Source organism: Acipenser ruthenus, chromosome 23 (genome assembly GCF_902713425.1).
Source record: "Acipenser ruthenus chromosome 23, fAciRut3.2 maternal haplotype, whole genome shotgun sequence".
In the NCBI taxonomy this organism is placed as follows: domain Eukaryota; kingdom Metazoa; phylum Chordata; class Actinopteri; order Acipenseriformes; family Acipenseridae; genus Acipenser; species Acipenser ruthenus.
Window position 1 is genome coordinate 12,170,515 of NC_081211.1, and position 18,623 is coordinate 12,189,137.

At 42.7% G+C, this 18,623-nt stretch overlaps 7 non-coding genes and 1 pseudogene across 7 annotated transcripts; 5 read left to right on the top strand and 3 right to left on the bottom strand.

The window, feature by feature from the left end:
* Positions 1–1,019: 1,019 nt before the first annotated feature.
* On the top strand, positions 1,020–1,092 carry trnaf-gaa (transfer RNA phenylalanine (anticodon GAA)). Its single transcript has one exon. It is a non-coding gene; the product is annotated as a tRNA-Phe (tRNA).
* Positions 1,093–2,238: 1,146 nt separating this feature from the next.
* trnaw-cca (transfer RNA tryptophan (anticodon CCA)) lies at positions 2,239–2,310 on the bottom strand. The gene has a single exon. It is a non-coding gene; the product is annotated as a tRNA-Trp (tRNA).
* Positions 2,311–4,009: 1,699 nt separating this feature from the next.
* Positions 4,010–4,216, top strand: LOC131699821 (small nucleolar RNA U3). The gene has a single exon (XR_009308355.1). It is a non-coding gene; the product is annotated as a small nucleolar RNA U3 (small nucleolar RNA).
* A 1,381-nt stretch (positions 4,217–5,597) lies between these two features.
* trnaf-gaa (transfer RNA phenylalanine (anticodon GAA)) lies at positions 5,598–5,670 on the top strand. The gene has a single exon. It is a non-coding gene; the product is annotated as a tRNA-Phe (tRNA).
* A 135-nt stretch (positions 5,671–5,805) lies between these two features.
* On the bottom strand, positions 5,806–5,879 carry trnan-guu (transfer RNA asparagine (anticodon GUU)). Its single transcript has one exon. It is a non-coding gene; the product is annotated as a tRNA-Asn (tRNA).
* A 2,707-nt stretch (positions 5,880–8,586) lies between these two features.
* Positions 8,587–8,782, top strand: LOC131699781 (small nucleolar RNA U3; annotated as a pseudogene).
* An 8,339-nt stretch (positions 8,783–17,121) lies between these two features.
* trnaf-gaa (transfer RNA phenylalanine (anticodon GAA)) lies at positions 17,122–17,194 on the top strand. Its single transcript has one exon. It is a non-coding gene; the product is annotated as a tRNA-Phe (tRNA).
* A 1,145-nt stretch (positions 17,195–18,339) lies between these two features.
* On the bottom strand, positions 18,340–18,411 carry trnaw-cca (transfer RNA tryptophan (anticodon CCA)). The gene has a single exon. It is a non-coding gene; the product is annotated as a tRNA-Trp (tRNA).
* Between the last annotated feature and the right edge of the window lie 212 nt (positions 18,412–18,623).

Genomic DNA, 18,623 nt, shown 5'->3' on the forward strand with positions numbered 1-18,623 from the left:
ATCCAGTAATAGATCGTTTGTACTGTTCTCAATGGTCCGCATCCCAGCCTGAGACCACGATCCAATTGTAAAACTTTACAATGCATTAGTAAGACCTTACCTAGAATATTGTGATCAGTTCTGATCACCTCTCTACAAAAAGGATATTGCTGCTCTAGAAAGAGTGCAAAGAAGAGCAACCAGAAATATCCCAGGTTTAAAAGGCATGTTGTATGCAGACAGGCTAAAAGAACTGAATCTATTCAGTCTTGAACAAAAAAGACTACGTGGCGATCTGATTCAGACATTCAACATCCTAAAAGGTAGAGACAATGTCGACCCAGGGGACTTCTTTTTTGACATGAAAAAAGAAACAAGGACCAGCGGTCACAAATGGAGATTACATAAAGGGGCATTCAAAACAGAAAATAGGCGGCACTTTTTTACACAGAGAATTGTGAGGGTCTGGAACCAACTCCCCAGTAATGTTGAAGCTGACACCCTGGGATCCTTCAAGAAGCTGCTTGATGAGAGTCTGGGATCAATAAGCTACTAACTATCAAACGAGCAAGATGGGCTGAATGGCCTCCTCTCGTTTGGAAACTTTCTTATGTTCTTATGTTCCTCTATCCTATTGTGCTTGTTAAGACATAGCGTGAATCTTGAAAACGTCTTGTTTGTTTAACAAAGCCAGCAGTCACTTTATTGATCACCCTGTGGATTAAACGCTATTGGAACACAGATGATTGTGTTGAAGATGTTAATAGACTTTCAATGTACGCGTTGTAGAGCTAAGCGTTTGTTGAGGCAGTTCAAGCGCTGCACATTCAGGCAGCCGGTTGCAGTCTTTACCTGTTTCCTAGATGTTTGCCATTTGGTCTTACTCTGGAAGGAGTAGAACAAAAGCTAAACCATTTGTTGAGAACCGCATTTGGGAGAAAACTTAAGTGTTTCAAAATATATTTGTAAAGTGCATTTGTCTATTAGGTTGTTTATGGTGTGACAAAAAGAATGCTATCTCGAAAACGCAGTCCTGTCAAGCCGAAATAGCTCAGTTGGGAGAGCGTTAGACTGAAGATCTAAAGGTCCCTGGTTCGATCCCGGTTTTCGGCAAGCACCAAGACATTTTGTTTTGTTTTATATTATTTTGAACTAAAAACAGAGCACATTTTTTTCTTCATTGTAATTGGAGGAAATAACAACGTACTAGTGCCATTTTCTAATGTGATTAAGAAATTCAAAAAGCATCGTCCCTGGGTGGGCTTGAACCACCAACCTTCCGGTTAACAGCCGAACGCGCTAACCGATTGTGCCACAGAGACCAACCTGCTCGACCGCTAAAGCATACGGGAGTGATTAGCAAGGCGAGATGCTGCAGAACCTGATCGAGGGAGCAGAACTCAGCCGAACCTGAAACCACAGCTAACAAGAAAGCAACACGGGGCAGGAAAGTCTATGTAATCCATTATGGCAGCACAACATACGTCATTTTGTTAGATAACACACTGGGGGTTCAACACAGCAGTGTGTGTAAATAGCTACAATGGAAACCAAATACTTACGGTTCAAATGAGAATCTTCATCAGATTTTAAGAACACATTTGACATACTTTACACTGCAAAGGAGGAAGGCAGGCAATGCAAATGAGGCGTGATCCATTGCTAAAAAAATACATTAAATCTCCCTTTGTGCTTCTCGGAAGACATACGACGGAGGGCGCACTTTTTCAGTTTGGGGAATGTTACAAATTAGCAGACTGTGCTTTAAAATACATATAGGGCGGGCTTCTCTGTTACAAAGAATTGTCACACTTTGTATTTCTCTCCATGATCCATTGGGACAGAATACGTAGATACATTAAAACTATTTGGAGAATGCGGGCATCGATCCCGCTACTTCTCGCTCCTTGTCTTGTGGCAGCGATTCTCATAGGCTACAATCGCTGCTTGATAAGAGCGATTCAGATTGTTCAATATTTTTTTTTTTTTTTATTGGCAATGTAGTTGCCATTTGCAAATTCAAAAATAAATTGAACAATCAAAAATGATAATACTTGCTTTTGTATCACACAACAATCTTAAGGTATGCTTTAACAGCTAGGCTGTCTCAAGTTAGTTTGTATTGTTAATACCATACCTCTGTTTGATCGCTATACAATCAATATGTTGTGTAGGCTAAACTGTATAAATAAACGCCCGGAAACATTGAAATCCAAACACGTTAAAAGATGAAATAGTGTGGAATAGAAACAAAGAACTTGACCTCGACGTGATTTGAACACGTAACCTTCTGATCTGGAGTCAGAGGCGCTACCGTTGCGCCACGAAGTCCTGGGAACTTTTGTCCTTGTTATGGAATGCTAGAGTGCACAGCAAGCATGCCAAACGCATGGTAATGCCGACGCTCATACTAGGAAAACATTCAAGCGTCATGGGAAACAGCCGTCAATAGGTGTTCGTAGCCAGCAGGGCTATGAAGCTGTCGGAAGTGTGTTTGATTCTCAGCTTTAAAAGTAAAAAAAACATAAAACAATGCGATTTGCTTTTATAATGTTCATTAATTGAAACGTAGGCATAAACACAGTTGTACTGGCTGGGAATCGTTTCGGTTCAAATTCTTGGAAAGCAGCTATGCTGAGCAATATATCACCAACGGGGGAAAGCTGGCAGTACTGAGTGACACAGAAGAAGGATTCTCTCAGCGCGTCTCCTCTGAATGCGCACTGGCACAAAGAGGCTTTGCTCATCTAATGACGTGGCGGAATGCAATAATGTATTGGGTTAATTTATCAACAAAAGAAACATAAATAAAAGTGTATGTAATTATTTGTGAATAAACTGTCTTGCTTATACGATGGGAGACCAGGACCTTACACCCGCAATTTAATGATCGGCCAACCCCAGAGAGACTTTGTCTTGACCAGGGATTAATATAATTTAAAAACATGCGGCAATGGTTCCACAGCGGATAGAACCCAGGGCTTTCTGCGTGTAAAGCAGATGTGATAATCACTACACTATGGAACCTAAGCAGGACGGTGTTGGTGCTCCTACATTATTGTCTACATGCATCTCAAATAATTACAATGTCATTTATCAGACCCTTCAGCGTTGTCTTTAAAAATTAAACTTCCCAGACCGAACGCAGGCTAACATTAAATCAATGAATCTTAAATATTTTCTATAGCGCCCCATATGCGATTCACAAAATCTACTTAAAAACAAGACAATATCTCATTGTAAGCCTGGTCGAACAAAAGAAGTCTTCAGTGTAATTTTAAACAAAGAGTGCTTTCCACGATTTACGATGCTTTAGAGAGACGGAATATTGGAATTGGCAGCCGAAACTGGGGGATAAAACTGCCCGTGATCAAAGTGGGCAGAAAAGCTGCATACTTTCCATAAGGTATTTTGGAGAAAAGAAAACGGATCTCTCTGATTTGCAACGTTTCTATGGTTCGGCCCGGCCACTGCCGTGTGTCTGGTTAAAACGATGAGTTCAGTTTTTTTTTTTCTTCCGCTTGGTAATTCAGTCTTGAGGCAACTGTAGCAGAGTGGCGCAGCGGAAGCGTGCTGGGCCCATAACCCAGAGGTCGATGGATCGAAACCATCCTCTGCTAGCCTGTTTTTCTTCTGTTAGCAAAGTAGTTTTTCTAAAATATAAACTGAACTGATTTGCAAATTCAAAAAATAAATTCATTAACAAAATAGAAAATATTTCGACTAGATGTATGCTTTCAATTTCTTCAAAAAGTAGTCTCAAGCTCGTTGATTCAGTCGCTTTAAAATCCACCTCTATGTCCCGCTGCAGCAGCGCTGTGTGCTGTGGCTCGAGCTTGTTTGACGAGACAGGCAATGCAAAAATGATAAAACTTGCTTTTGTATCACACGACAAACTTAACGTATGCTTTAACGGCTTGGCTGTCTCAAGTTAGTTTGTATTGTTAATGTAACACCTCGTTTTTGCCCAGTCGTTGTATCACATGAATTGAGCTTGCTAGTTGGGGGTGACGGTCTGCCAATACAAGTTAAGACTATATTTGCAAGGATCATTTCTAGAGTGAAACATGTTTTGAAGGGATTGGTCTCGGTATCCCCCAGGAGGAGCGGGAGTCTTTTCTTCTCAGCAACGAGCTGACAATGAGTGTTGTTTTTGGGCACCTGCTCGCTGCTACTGATGACCACTCCAATCTTCAGTCGGTGGATTGTTGAAGGAAGGGGACACATTCTGAGTGCGTATCTCATACTGGTAGAAACGCGGAAAAAAGAAACCATCAAGCCTAAAATTGTTCAGTTGTTTAAATCAATAAGCACATTTCAAATGGATCATTGCTAATGTTAAAACAATTTAAGAACACTTTAAGTAGGGCTTGACTAATATAAAAATATAGGCATGTTATTTGCACTACGCAGGACTAGATTGAGCTTAAAAAAAGGCATTACATCTGAAAATAACTTGTGTTTACCCCCACTTACAAGGAAAGCGTCAAACTTTGTATTCGTCCTCGTAACAGTGTTAGAAAATGTAAACAGCAGTTGGAGAATGCCGAAGTCGATCATCCTAGCATGTTAAACGAGGGCATTTCTCATGTAAGCCACATCCAGTAATAGATCGTTTGTACTGTTCTCAATGGTCCGCATCCCAGCCTGAGACCACGATCCAATTGTAAAACTTTACAATGCATTAGTAAGACCTTACCTAGAATATTGTGATCAGTTCTGATCACCTCTCTACAAAAAGGATATTGCTGCTCTAGAAAGAGTGCAAAGAAGAGCAACCAGAAATATCCCAGGTTTAAAAGGCATGTTGTATGCAGACAGGCTAAAAGAACTGAATCTATTCAGTCTTGAACAAAAAAGACTACGCGGCGATCTGATTCAGACATTCAACATCCTAAAAGGTAGAGACAATGTCGACCCAGGGGACTTCTTTTTTGACATGAAAAAAGAAACAAGGACCAGCGGTCACAAATGGAGATTACATAAAGGGGCATTCAAAACAGAAAATAGGAGGCACTTTTTTACACAGAGAATTGTGAGGGTCTGGAACCAACTCCCCAGTAATGTTGAAGCTGACACCCTGGGATCCTTCAAGAAGCTGCTTGATGAGAGTCTGGGATCAATAAGCTACTAACTACCAAACGAGCAAGAAGGGCTGAATGGCCTCCTCTCGTTTGGAAACTTTCTTATGTTCTTATGTTCCTCTATCCTATTGTGCTTGTTAAGACATAGCGTGAATCTTGAAAACGTCTTGTTTGTTTAACAAAGCCAGCAGTCACTTTATTGATCACCCTGTGGATTAAACGCTATTGGAACACAGATGATTGTGTTGAAGATGTTAATAGACTTTCAATGTACGCGTTGTAGAGCTAAGCGTTTGTTGAGGCAGTTCAAGCGCTGCACATTCAGGCAGCCGGTTGCAGTCTTTACCTGTTTCCTAGATGTTTGCCATTTGGTCTTACTCTGGAAGGAGTAGAAAAAAAGCTAAACCATTTGTTGAGAACCGCATTTGGGAGAAAACTTAAGTGTTTCAAAATGCATTTGTAAAGTGCATTTGTCTATTAGGTTGTTTATGGTGTGACAAAAAGAATGCTATCTCGAAAACGCAGTCCTGTCAAGCCGAAATAGCTCAGTTGGGAGAGCGTTAGACTGAAGATCTAAAGGTCCCTGGTTCGATCCCGGGTTTCGGCAAGCACCAAGACATTTTGTTTTGTTTTATATTATTTTGAACTAAAAACAGAGCACATTTTTTTCTTCATTGTAATTGGAGGAAATAACAACGTACTAGTGCCATTTTCTAATGTGATTAAGAAATTCAAAAAGCATCGTCCCTGGGTGGGCTTGAACCACCAACCTTCCGGTTAACAGCCGAACGCGCTAACCGATTGCGCCACAGAGACCAACCTGCTCGACCGCTAAAGCATACGGGAGTGATTAGCAAGGCGAGATGCTGCAGAACCTGATCGAGGGAGCAGAACTCAGCCGAACCTGAAACCACAGCTAACAAGAAAGCAACACGGGGCAGGAAAGTCTATGTAATCCATTATGGCAGCACAACATACGTCATTTTGTTAGATAACACACTGGGGGTCCAACACAGCAGTGTGTGTAAATAGCTACAATGGAAACCAAATACTTACGGTTCAAATGAGAATCTTCATCAGATTTTAAGAACACATTTGACATACTTTACACTGCAAAGGAGGAAGGCAGGCAATGCAAATGAGGCGTGATCCATTGCTAAAAAAATACATTAAATCTCCCTTTGTGCTTCTCGGAAGACATACGACGGAGGGCGCACTTTTTCAGTTTGGGGAATGTTACAAATTAGCAGACTGTGCTTTAAAATACATATAGGGCGGGCTTCTCTGTTACAAAGAATTGTCACACTTTGTATTTCTCTCCATGATCCATTGGGACAGAATACGTAGATACATTAAAACTATTTGGAGAATGCGGGCATCGATCCCGCTACTTCTCGCTCCTTGTCTTGTGGCAGCGATTCTCATAGGCTACAATCGCTGCTTGATAAGAGCGATTCAGATTGTTCAATTTTTTTATTTTTTTTTATTGGCAATGTAGTTGCCATTTGCAAATTCAAAAATAAATTGAACAATCAAAAATGATAATACTTGCTTTTGTATCACACGACAATCTTAAGGTATGCTTTAACGGCTAGGCTGTCTCAAGTTAGTTTGTATTGTTAATACCATACCTCTGTTTGATCGCTATACAATCAATATGTTGTGTAGGCTAAACTGTATAAATAAACTCCCGGAAACATTGAAATCCAAACACGTTAAAAGATGAAATAGTGTGGAATAGAAACAAAGAACTTGACCTCGACGTGATTTAAACACGTAACCTTCTGATCTGGAGTCAGAGGAGCTACCGTTGCGCCACGAAGTCCTGGGAATTTTTGTCCTTGTTATGGAATGCTAGAGTGCACAGCAAGCATGCCAAACGCATGGTAATGCCGACGCTCATACTAGGAAAACATTCAAGCGTCATGGGAAACAGCCGTCAATAGGTGTTCGTAGCCAGCAGGGCTATGAAGCTGTCGGAAGTGTGTTTGATTCTCAGCTTTAAAAGTAAAGAAAACATAAAACAATGCGATTTGCTTTTATAATGTTCATTAATTGAAACGTAGGCATAAACACAGTTGTACTGGCTGGGAATCGTTTCGGTTCAAATTCTTGGAAAGCAGCTATGCTGAGCAATATATCACCAACGGGGGAAAGCTGGCAGTACTGAGTGACACAGAAGAAGGATTCTCTCAGCGCGTCTCCTCTGAATGCGCACTGGCACAAAGAGGCTTTGCTCATCTAATGACGTGGCGGAATGCAATAATGTATTGGGTTAATTTATCAACAAAAGAAACATAAATAAAAGTGTATGTAATTATTTGTGAATAAACTGTCTTGCTTATACGATGGGAGACCAGGACCTTACACCCGCAATTTAATGATCGGCCAACCCCAGAGAGACTTTGTCTTGACCAGGGATTAATATAATTTAAAAACATGCGGCAATGGTTCCACAGGGGATATAACCCAGGGCTTTCTGCGTGTAAAGCAGACGTGATAATCACTACACTATGGAACCTAGGCAGGACTGTGTCGGTGCTCCTACATTATTGTCTACATGCATCTCAAATAATTACAATGTCATTTATCAGACCCTTTGGCGTTGTCTTTAAAAATTAAACTTCCCAGACCGAACGCAGGCTAACATTAAATCAATGAATCTTAAATATTTTCTATAGCGCCCCATATGCGATTCACAAAATCTACTTAAAAACAAGACAATATCTCATTGTAAGCCTGGTCGAACAAAAGAAGTCTTCAGTGTAATTTTAAACAAAGAGTGCTTTCCACGATTTACGATGCTTTAGAGAGATGGAATATTGGAATTGGCAGCCGAAACTGGGGGATAAAACTGCCCGTGATCAAAGTGGGCAGAAAAGCTGCATACTTTCCATAAGGTATTTTGGAGAAAAGAAAACGGATCTCTCTGATTTGCAACGTTTCTATGGTTCGGCCCGGCCACTGCCGTGTGTCTGGTTAAAACGATGAGTTCAGTTTTTTTTTTCTTCCGCTTGGTAATTCAGTCTTGAGGCAACTGTAGCAGAGTGGCGCAGCGGAAGCGTGCTGGGCCCATAACCCAGAGGTCGATGGATTGAAACCATCCTCTGCTAGCCTGTTTTTCTTCTGTTAGCAAAGTAGTTTTTCTAAAATATAAACTGAACTGATTTGCAAATTCAAAAAATAAATTCATTAACAAAATAGAAAATATTTCGACTAGATGTATGCTTTCAATTTCTTCAAAAAGTAGTCTCAAGCTCGTTGATTCAGTCGCTTTAAAATCCACCTCTATGTCCCGCTGCAGCAGCGCTGTGTGCTGTGGCTCGAGCTTGTTTGACGAGACAGGCAATGCAAAAATGATAAAACTTGCTTTTGTATCACACGACAAACTTAACGTATGCTTTAATGGCTTGGCTGTCTCAAGTTAGTTTGTATTGTTAATGTAACACCTCGTTTTTGCCCAGTCGTTGTATCACATGAATTGAGCTTGCTAGTTGGGGGTGACGGTCTGCCAATACAAGTTAAGACTATATTTGCAAGGATCATTTCTAGAGTGAAACATGTTTTGAAGGGATTGGTCTCGGTATCCCCCACGAGGAGCGGGAGTCTTTTCTTCTCAGCAACGAGCTGACAATGAGTGTTGTTTTTGGGCACCTGCTCGCTGCTACTGATGACCACTCCAATCTTCAGTCGGTGGATTGTTGAAGGAAGGGTGTAGCAATTCCCATGCTACATAATGTGGGTGTAAGTCTCACCCACCTGTCCCTTTAATTAGGGTCAGTAGCCTGGCCAGGTCAAAACTTCATTTCCCATAGTTCCTTGCAACCACCCTCTGTTCATCCTCTCTCCCCATTGGCTCATTCAGATTTCCACTCCTCCAATCTCAGAGCTCCTTAGTAGCCAGCAGTTGTATTAAAGCTGGCTAATCAGGCCTGAGAGAGACTCCCTTTCTCAGAGGAATCCATTAACCTACAGCATTTTCTCTACTTAAATTTCAGTGAATCCATTACCATCCTTAGATAATTCCAGTGCATCCGTTCATTTTCTTTTGTCGCTGTGCTTTGTCTAAGCTGCTCTTTTTGTTTTCACTGTTACTTGTTTAAGTTTAGCTGTTTTTCTAGGTCTGTTTAGTGTTTGTTGTTTTATGTGTGACAGCCTCCATTTTTTCCTGATCCTCCTGATTTTTTCCAAACAACTGTTCACCATTCAACTCAACACTACTGGACAGTCTGAACAATTTCAACGTACTCAATGTTTTCAACCTTCTACAATCACCATCATTTTGGGACACTTTGCTGGACTGGCTTATTTGTGGGTGAGATCATTTCTTTTTTGTTTGGATTTTTTCTACTTTAATTTGATACTTTGTTTCCCGTATTTTTTCTGTTACTTTGTTATTTTGTTACTTTGTATGGATTTCAATTACCCTGCTGTTACTGGACTTGTTGGGCCTACCTGTCATTATCCCACCATTGCCACAGAGACTGTTAAATGTAATTGTTTCCACAAGTCACTGTTTTTTCATCTGTATCTATTTATTTATCCTTTGTCTATCTGTGTGGGTTGTGTTTGTGAGTGTGGGTTTATTGGAGACCCTCCGGACACCATTCATTTTCTACTTTGTGAATCTGTTTAGCCTTCTGTTTGTCCCTATATCTGTACCAGCTTTATTCTTACCTGTTACCTGCAATTATTTGAATTACTTTCTTATCAATATTCATTTCATTCATTTGTTCATTTTTTCATTTGTTGACATTATTGTTCACAATAATAAACTGATTGTTCTTGAAATTGACACCTCTGACGTCCCTGCTTTTGCTGTCTGTCACTCTGACTTATTTAGCTATAGGAATAGGGCCAGTAGTCTCTCCTTAGGGAGGACAGTGCAACTGCTTCTCAGTTGTGCAGAGTGATCGTTACAGAATTGGTGGCCCGTACGGGGACCCTTTGTGTCATTAAATTCATTTCTAAATTCATCAGTTTAAATTGTTGGGAACTTAATGTCAGAAATGGAAAATCAGACCTTGACTTCGCTAAACTTCTCTGAGATTGGAGATAGACCCCATGTGACTATCAGAGAGCCTATCGCAGAGAGAACCACCCGCATTAGTGATCTGTACATTACACAGGAAGGGGCAGATCTTTCTGGAGGCGATGATGATGAAGGGAACCTTACTGACAGTGTTGTGATAGGGCAATTAACTGAGTACTGTTCCCATCTCACTGACCGTGTTGAGCAACTGGAAACACAGCTGTCTGAGTTACAGGAGAGCAGCATTAACTGTGAACAGGTCCTGCGAGGTTACATCGAAGGGCGCTTTGCAGATATGGAGAATCGAAGGCAAGAGGCCCTTGATGAAATGGATCTGGAAGTGGTGAAGTGCCTGAAACGCCGGGATGTGCTGTGGGGAGAAGAGCTGAAGAAACTCTTCAAAAAGACCAGCACCCCTCGTCTACCACTTTCTTTGCTGTCTCCCTCCTCTAGAAAGCAATCTGCACCACAACAGTTCTCCTTTGACGGTGGGTCTGCTGATTACCATGGCTCCAGAAATGAAGGAAGTCTTTCCCAAGCAAAGCTGCCCATTAAAATCAACTTCCCAGAGTTTGGCGGGGAGGCCAGCAGCGATGCCATTGACTTCCTGGACAGATGCGATGAATTCCTAGCGCTACGACCCATGACACCAAATCAGATCCTGGCAACCATGTCCAGTGTGCTGAAAGGCTCAGCAAAGAGCTGGTGGGTCGCGGAGCGCAAGGGAATCCAGTCCTGGGAACAGTTCAAGACTGTCTTCCGTCAAGCCTTTCTGCCGTCTGACTACCAGACCGAAGTGGAAGACCGACTTCGCTCCAGATTCCAACTTCCTGATGAGCGAATCCTTGACTTTGCCTATGACTACCGTGCCCTATGTCTGCGCTGGAAGCCAGACTTGGAGGAGACTGAGTTGGTTTGTCGCATTCTAAACAGCTGTAATCCCAAACTGGCAAGCTGTCTTAGGGGAACAGTGAAGACAGTGGCAGAACTGGTGCGCATCGGGACCCAGGTGGAGAGAGACAATGCTGCCCAGCGGGAATACTGGGTCAAGTCAAACTCCAGCAAAGCCGTTCAGGACAAGAGGAGCCAGAAAGGAGCTATGAAGAAGCCGGCAGAGGTCAGCATGGTGAGAAGCCAGGAGAAGAAAAATATAGTTCCTGCTGCAAGCCTGACTCTGCTGATCGTGGATGTGGGCGTTCGAGGGCTCCAAGGGCCTGCAGTCCTGGACACTGGGAGCACCTTCACTCTGATGAGAGAGAGTCTCTGGAGGAAGATAGCTCATTCAGGGGAAGAGCTGGAGTCTGCACAGGACCAGTATTTCATGCTGGCGGATGGACAGTCACACCAGGCCAAAGGTCAAGTTCGCCTCACTTACCTTCTCCATGGAGAGATCTGGTTTCTAGGCACATATATCCTACAGGATCATCACCTGACGTTTCCCCTTGTTCTAGGCTTGGATTTCTTGGAGAAAACTCATACCCAGATTGACATTGTCAATAGGCAGTATGGTGTCAAACACCAGAAGGATTTCTCCTACCATCCTTTTTTGCCACGGTATGAGGGGGAAGCTTCCTGGGACAGGTTCTTATCGAGTGTCAGCCTCTACTTCCATACATCTTGCCAGCCACCTACCACCTCTGATCCAAAGCCATGCCACCCGGCGAAGGTGACCATGACCATCACTTCAGCTGAACCATCTCCTGTCGAGCAACAACTCCAGAACCTCCAGCAAAAGTGGTCTTCAGTCTGCACTGATAAGTTGGGAATGACCACCGTCACCCGTCACTCCATCTCCACTGAGGACGAAGTCCCTGTTCGGGGTCGACTGTATAGAGTGTCTCCACTGAAGAAGGCTTTAATCAAGGAACACGTCCAAGACATGCTTCTGGACGGAGTTATAGAACCATCTAACTCCCCATGGTCCTCTCCAGTGGTGCTCACAGAGAAGAAAGATGGTGGTTACAGGTTCTGTGTGGACTACAGAAAGCTGAATGCAAAGACTGTCTTTGATGCATATCCCATGCCCCTCATTCATGACATCCTGGAGTCCCTGAGTGGTGCTGCGGTATTCAGTTCCCTTGATCTACGCTCGGGTTACTGGCAAGTGGCGATGGACTCAGCAAGTAGAGCGAAGACTGCGTTTACTACACCCTTTGGTTTTTATCAATTTAAAGTAATGCCATTTGGGTTAAAAAATGCTGCAGCCACTTTTCAACGGCTGATGGAGAGAGTGTTAGGAGACCTCCGAGGGAAGATCTGTTTCGTCTACATAGATGACATCATTGTCTATTCAGCAAACTCAGCGCAGCATCTTCAAGACCTCGAAGCTGTCTTCCACAAACTTCATCTGGCCCGTCTTACACTCAATCTCAAAAAATGCCACTTCTTTAAACACACTCTCCATTTCCTTGGTCATGTGGTTTCAGGTGAGGGTGTAGCTGCTGATCCCCACAAGCTCCAAGCCATCCAGGAATATCCCATTCCTACCAACTTGAAGGAGGTTCAACGGTTCCTAGGTTTGGCAGGGTGGTACCACAAGTACATCCCCAGGTTTGCGGATATTGCTGCCCCACTTAACAACTTGAAAAAGAAAGATGTCCCCTGGAAATGGACAGGAGAGTGCCAGAAGAGTTTCAAACTCCTCCAAGAAGCTTTGATCAGTCCTCCAGTCCTCGCTCACCCGGACATCAACAAGACGTTCAGAGTCTTTACTGATGCCAGCGATATAGGACTAGGAGCGGTTCTGACTCAGCTAGAAGGAGATGATGAGAAGGTAATAGCCTACGCCTCCAAATTACTGAACTCTGCCGAAAAAAACTACTCCACATCCGAAAAGGAGTGTCTCGCTGTCGTGTGGGCAGTAGAAAAATGGCGGCATTATCTGGAGGGGATGGAGTTTGAGGTTGTCACTGACCACGCTGCACTCTCCTGGGCATTCAATAACCCAAAAACCTCTTCCAGACTGACCCGCTGGACTCTTCGCCTACAACAATTCACTTTTACCGTTATTTACAGGAAAGGTAGTCTGAATCTTGTACCTGATGCACTCTCCAGAGCTCCACTTGTACCACCTTCAACTCCTTCTGCGTCAGTGTGTGCTAGCAATGCCCCTGCGAGTAGCATGGATCTTCCCACCACCATGGACCAGATTGCGGCCGCTCAGTCCAAAGACCCAGCTATCTCTGACATCATCAATGACATTGCTTCCAATACTGCCAATGATAACCGCATCTCCTTCATCCAACAGCAGGGACTTGTGTATCGCCGGGTGCCCATTCCTAAACAAGGATTCCGATACCAGCTGGTAATTCCGGAACAGCTGACGGATTCCTTCCTCCACCACTACCATGACAACCCTTTGGGAGGTCACCTGGGCAGGATGAAGACCCTGTTGCGCATGCTGGAGGTTGCATGGTGGCCCTCCATCCGTAAAGATACATGGCACCACATAAAGGAGTGTCAAACCTGCCAGAAGTACAAACCATCCAACACCAAACCTGCAGGTCAACTCCAGTCCACTACTGTGAAGGAGCCCGGAGAGATGCTGGGTCTGGACCTAATGGGACCTTTCCCAAGAAGTAAAAAAGGTAACACTTACATCCTGGTCATTGTTGATTACTTCACAAAGTGGGTTGAGCTGTTTCCATTGCGGGACAGTAAGACCACCAAAATTGTGAACATTTTGACGCAGGAAATATTCACTCGATGGGGAACACCGCAACACATTCTTTCAGACCGTGGACCTCAGTTCACGAGCCAGCTACTCGCAGAGGTGTGCAAGACCTGGGGAGTAGTACAAAAACTCACCACCAGTTACCACCCACAGACCAACCTGACAGAACGCGTGAACCGCACCTTAAAGACCATGGTTGCATCTTTTGTCGGGAAAAACCATCAGCTGTGGGATCAGTGGCTACCCGAGTTTCGTTTCGCCCTCAACACCGCCAAACATGAAACCACAGGCTTCTCTCCTGCAGTACTAGCGCTCGGAAGGACCATCAGAGGCCCATTGGACCGATTAATCGCTGTTGCTCCTGCTCCATCCACCGATCCCTACCAACTGCTAGATCGCCAGCAGCAGATTGCCGAAGAGGTGAGGGATCACGTTGCCAAAGCTCAGAAACGGCAAGCTCGGAATTACAATGCCCGGAGAGCACACTGTCAGTATGAAGAAGGTGAGTTAGTCTGGATAAGATCTCACCCCTTATCTGATGCCTCCGGAAAGTTTTCCGCAAAACTTGCCCCTAAATGGTTTGGGCCAGCTCTTGTAACCAAGAGACTTGGACCCAACAACTATAAAGTCAAGTGGGGGAGCCAGATTATGTCAAAGAGGATACCGTCAATATTGTTAATTTAAAACGCTACTATGGCGTTCGTCCCTTGCACCTCCAGTGTGGGGGGGGGGGGGAATATGTAGCAATTCCCATGCTACATAATGTGGGTGTAAGTCTCACCCACCTGTCCCTTTAATTAGGGTCAGTAGCCTGGCCAGGTCAAAACTTCATTTCCCATAGTTCCTTGCAACCACCCTCTGTTCATCCTCTCTCCCCATTGGCTCATTCAGATTTTCACTCCTCCAATCTCAGAGCTCCTTAGTAGCCAGCAGTTGTATTAAAGCTGGCTAATCAGGCCTGAGAGAGACTCCCTTTCTCAGAGGAATCCATTAACCTACAGCATTTTCTCTACTTAAATTTCAGTGAATCCATTACCATCCTTAGATAATTCCAGTGCATCCGTTCATTTTCTTTTGTCGCTGTGCTTTGTCTAAGCTGCTCTTTTTGTTTTCACTGTTACTTGTTTAAGTTTAGCTGTTTTTCTAGGTCTGTTTAGTGTTTGTTGTTTTATGTGTGACAGCCTCCATTTTTTCCTGATCCTCCTGATTTTTTCCAAACAACTGTTCACCATTCAACTCAACACTACTGGACAGTCTGAACAATTTCAACGTACTCAATGTTTTCAACCTTCTACAATCACCATCATTTTGGGACACTTTGCTGGACTGGCTTATTTGTGGGTGAGATCATTTCTTTTTTGTTTGGATTTTTTCTACTTTAATTTGATACTTTGTTTCCCGTATTTTTTCTGTTACTTTGTTATTTTGTTACTTTGTATGGATTTCAATTACCCTGCTGTTACTGGACTTGTTGGGCCTACCTGTCATTATCCCACCATTGCCACAGAGACTGTTAAATGTAATTGTTTCCACAAGTCACTGTTTTTTCATCTGTATCTATTTATTTATCCTTTGTCTATCTGTGTGGGTTGTGTTTGTGAGTGTGGGTTTATTGGAGACCCTCCGGACACCATTCATTTTCTACTTTGTGAATCTGTTTAGCCTTCTGTTTGTCCCTATATCTGTACCAGCTTTATTCTTACCTGTTACCTGCAATTATTTGAATTACTTTCTTATCAATATTCATTTCATTCATTTGTTCATTTTTTCATTTGTTGACATTATTGTTCACAATAATAAACTGATTGTTCTTGAAATTGACACCTCTAACGTCCCTGCTTTTGCTGTCTGTCACTCTTGCTGACTTATTTAGCTATAGGAATAGGGCCAGTAGTCTCTCCTTAGGGAGGACAGTGCAACTGCTTCTCAGTTGTGCAGAGTGATCGTTACAAGGGGACACATTTTGAGTGCGTATCTCATACTGGTAGAAACGCGGAAAAAAGAAACCATCAAGCCTAAAATTGTTCAGTTGTTTAAATCAATAAGCACATTTCAAATGGATCATTGCTAATGTTAAAACAATTTAAGAACACTTTAAGTAGGGCTTGACTAATATAAAAATATAGGCATGTTATTTGCACTACGCAGGACTAGATTGAGCTTAAAAAAAGGCATTACATCTGAAAATAACTTGTGTTTACCCCCACTTACAAGGAAAGCGTCAAACTTTGTATTCGTCCTCGTAACAGTGTTAGAAAATGTAAACAGCAGTTGGAGAATGCCGAAGTCGATCATCCTAGCATGTTAAACGAGGGCATTTCTCATGTAAGCCACATCCAGTAATAGATCGTTTGTACTGTTCTCAATGTTCCGCATACCAGCCTGAGACCACGATCCAATTGTAAAACTTTACAATGCATTAGTAAGACCTTACCTAGAATATTGTGATCAGTTCTGATCACCTCTCTACAAAAAGGATATTGCTGCTCTAGAAAGAGTGCAAAGAAGAGCAACCAGAAATATCCCAGGTTTAAAAGGCATGTTGTATGCAGACAGGCTAAAAGAACTGAATCTATTCAGTCTTGAACAAAAAAGACTACGCGGCGATCTGATTCAGACATTCAACATCCTAAAAGGTAGAGACAATGTCGACCCAGGGGACTTCTTTTTTGACATGAAAAAAGAAACAAGGACCAGCGGTCACAAATGGAGATTACATAAAGGGGCATTCAAAACAGAAAATAGGAGGCACTTTTTTACACAGAGAATTGTGAGGGTCTGGAACCAACTCTCCAGTAATGTTGAAGCTGACACCCTGGGATCCTTCAAGAAGCTGCTTGATGAGAGTCTGGGATCAATAAGCTACTAACTACCAAACGAGCAAGATGGGCTGAATGGCCTCCTCTCGTTTGGAAACTTTCTTATGTTCTTATGTTCCTCTATCCTATTGTGCTTGTTAAGACATAGCGTGAATCTTGAAAACGTCTTGTTTGTTTAACAAAGCCAGCAGTCACTTTATTGATCACCCTGTGGATTAAACGCTATTGGAACACAGATGATTGTGTTGAAGATGTTAATAGACTTTCAATGTACGCGTTGTAGAGCTAAGCGTTTGTTGAGGCAGTTCAAGCGCTGCACATTCAAGCAGCCGGTTGCAGTCTTTACCTGTTTCCTAGATGTTTGCCATTTGGTCTTACTCTGGAAGGAGTAGAACAAAAGCTAAACCATTTGTTGAGAACCGCATTTGGGAGAAAACTTAAGTGTTTCAAAATGCATTTGTAAAGTGCATTTGTCTATTAGGTTGTTTATGGTGTGACAAAAAGAATGCTATCTCGAAAACGCAGTCCTGTCAAGCCGAAATAGCTCAGTTGGGAGAGCGTTAGACTGAAGATCTAAAGGTCCCTGGTTCGATCCCGGGTTTTGGCAAGCACCAAGACATTTTGTTTTGTTTTATATTATTTTGAACTAAAAACAGAGCACATTTTTTTCTTCATTGTAATTGGAGGAAATAACAACGTACTAGTGCCATTTTTTAATGTGATTAAGAAATTCAAAAAGCATCGTCCCTGGGTGGGCTTGAATCACCAACCTTCCGGTTAACAGCCGAACGCGCTAACCGATTGCGCCACAGAGACCAACCTGCTCGACCGCTAAAGCATACGGGAGTGATTAGAAAGGCGAGATGCTGCAGAACCTGATCGAGAGCAGAACTCAGCCGAACCTGAAACCACAGCTAACAAGAAAGCAACACGGGGCAGGAAAGTCTATGTAATCCATTATGGCAGCACAACATACGTCATTTTGTTAGATAACACACTGGGGGTCCAACACAGCACTGTGTGTAAATAGCTACAATGGAAACCAAATACTTACGGTTCAAATGAGAATCTTCATCAGATTTAAAGAACACATTTGACATACTTTACACTGCAAAGGAGGAAGGCAGGCAATGCAAATGAGGCGTGATCCATTGCTAAAAAAATACATGAAATCTCCCTTTGTGCTTCTCGGAAGACATACGACGGAGGGCGCACTTTTTCAGTTTGGGGAATGTTACAAATTAGCAGACTGTGCTTTAAAATACATATAGGGCGGGCTTCTCTGTTACAAAGAATTGTCACACTTTGTATTTCTCTCCATGATCCATTGGGACAGAATACGTAGATACATTAAAACTATTTGGAGAATGCGGGCATCGATCCCGCTACTTCTCGCTCCTTGTCTTGTGGCAGCGATTCTCATAGGCTACAATCGCTGCTTGATAAGAGCGATTCAGATTGTTCAATATTTTTTTTTTTTTTTTATTGGCAATGTAGTTGCCATTTGCAAATTCAAAAATAAATTGAACAATCAAAAATGATAATACTTGCTTTTGTATCACACGACAATCTTAAGGTATGCTTTAACGGCTAGGCTGTCTCAAGTTAGTTTGTATTGTTAATACCATACCTCTGTTTGATCGCTATACACTCAATATGTTGTGTAGGCTAAACTGTATAAATAAACGCCCGGAAACATTGAAATCCAAACACGTTAAAAGATGAAATAGTGTGGAATAGAAACAAAGAACTTGACCTCGACGTGATTTGAACACGTAACCTTCTGATCTGGAGTCAGAGGCGCTACCGTTGCGCCACGAAGTCCTGGGAATTTTTGTCCTTGTTATGGAATGCTAGAGTGCACAGCAAGCATGCCAAACGCATGGTAATGCCGACGCTCATACTAGGAAAACATTCAAGCGTCATGGGAAACAGCCGTCAATAGGTGTTCGTAGCCAGCAGGGCTATGAAGCTGTCGGAAGTGTGTTTGATTCTCAGCTTTAAAAGTAAAGAAAACATAAAACAATGCGATTTGC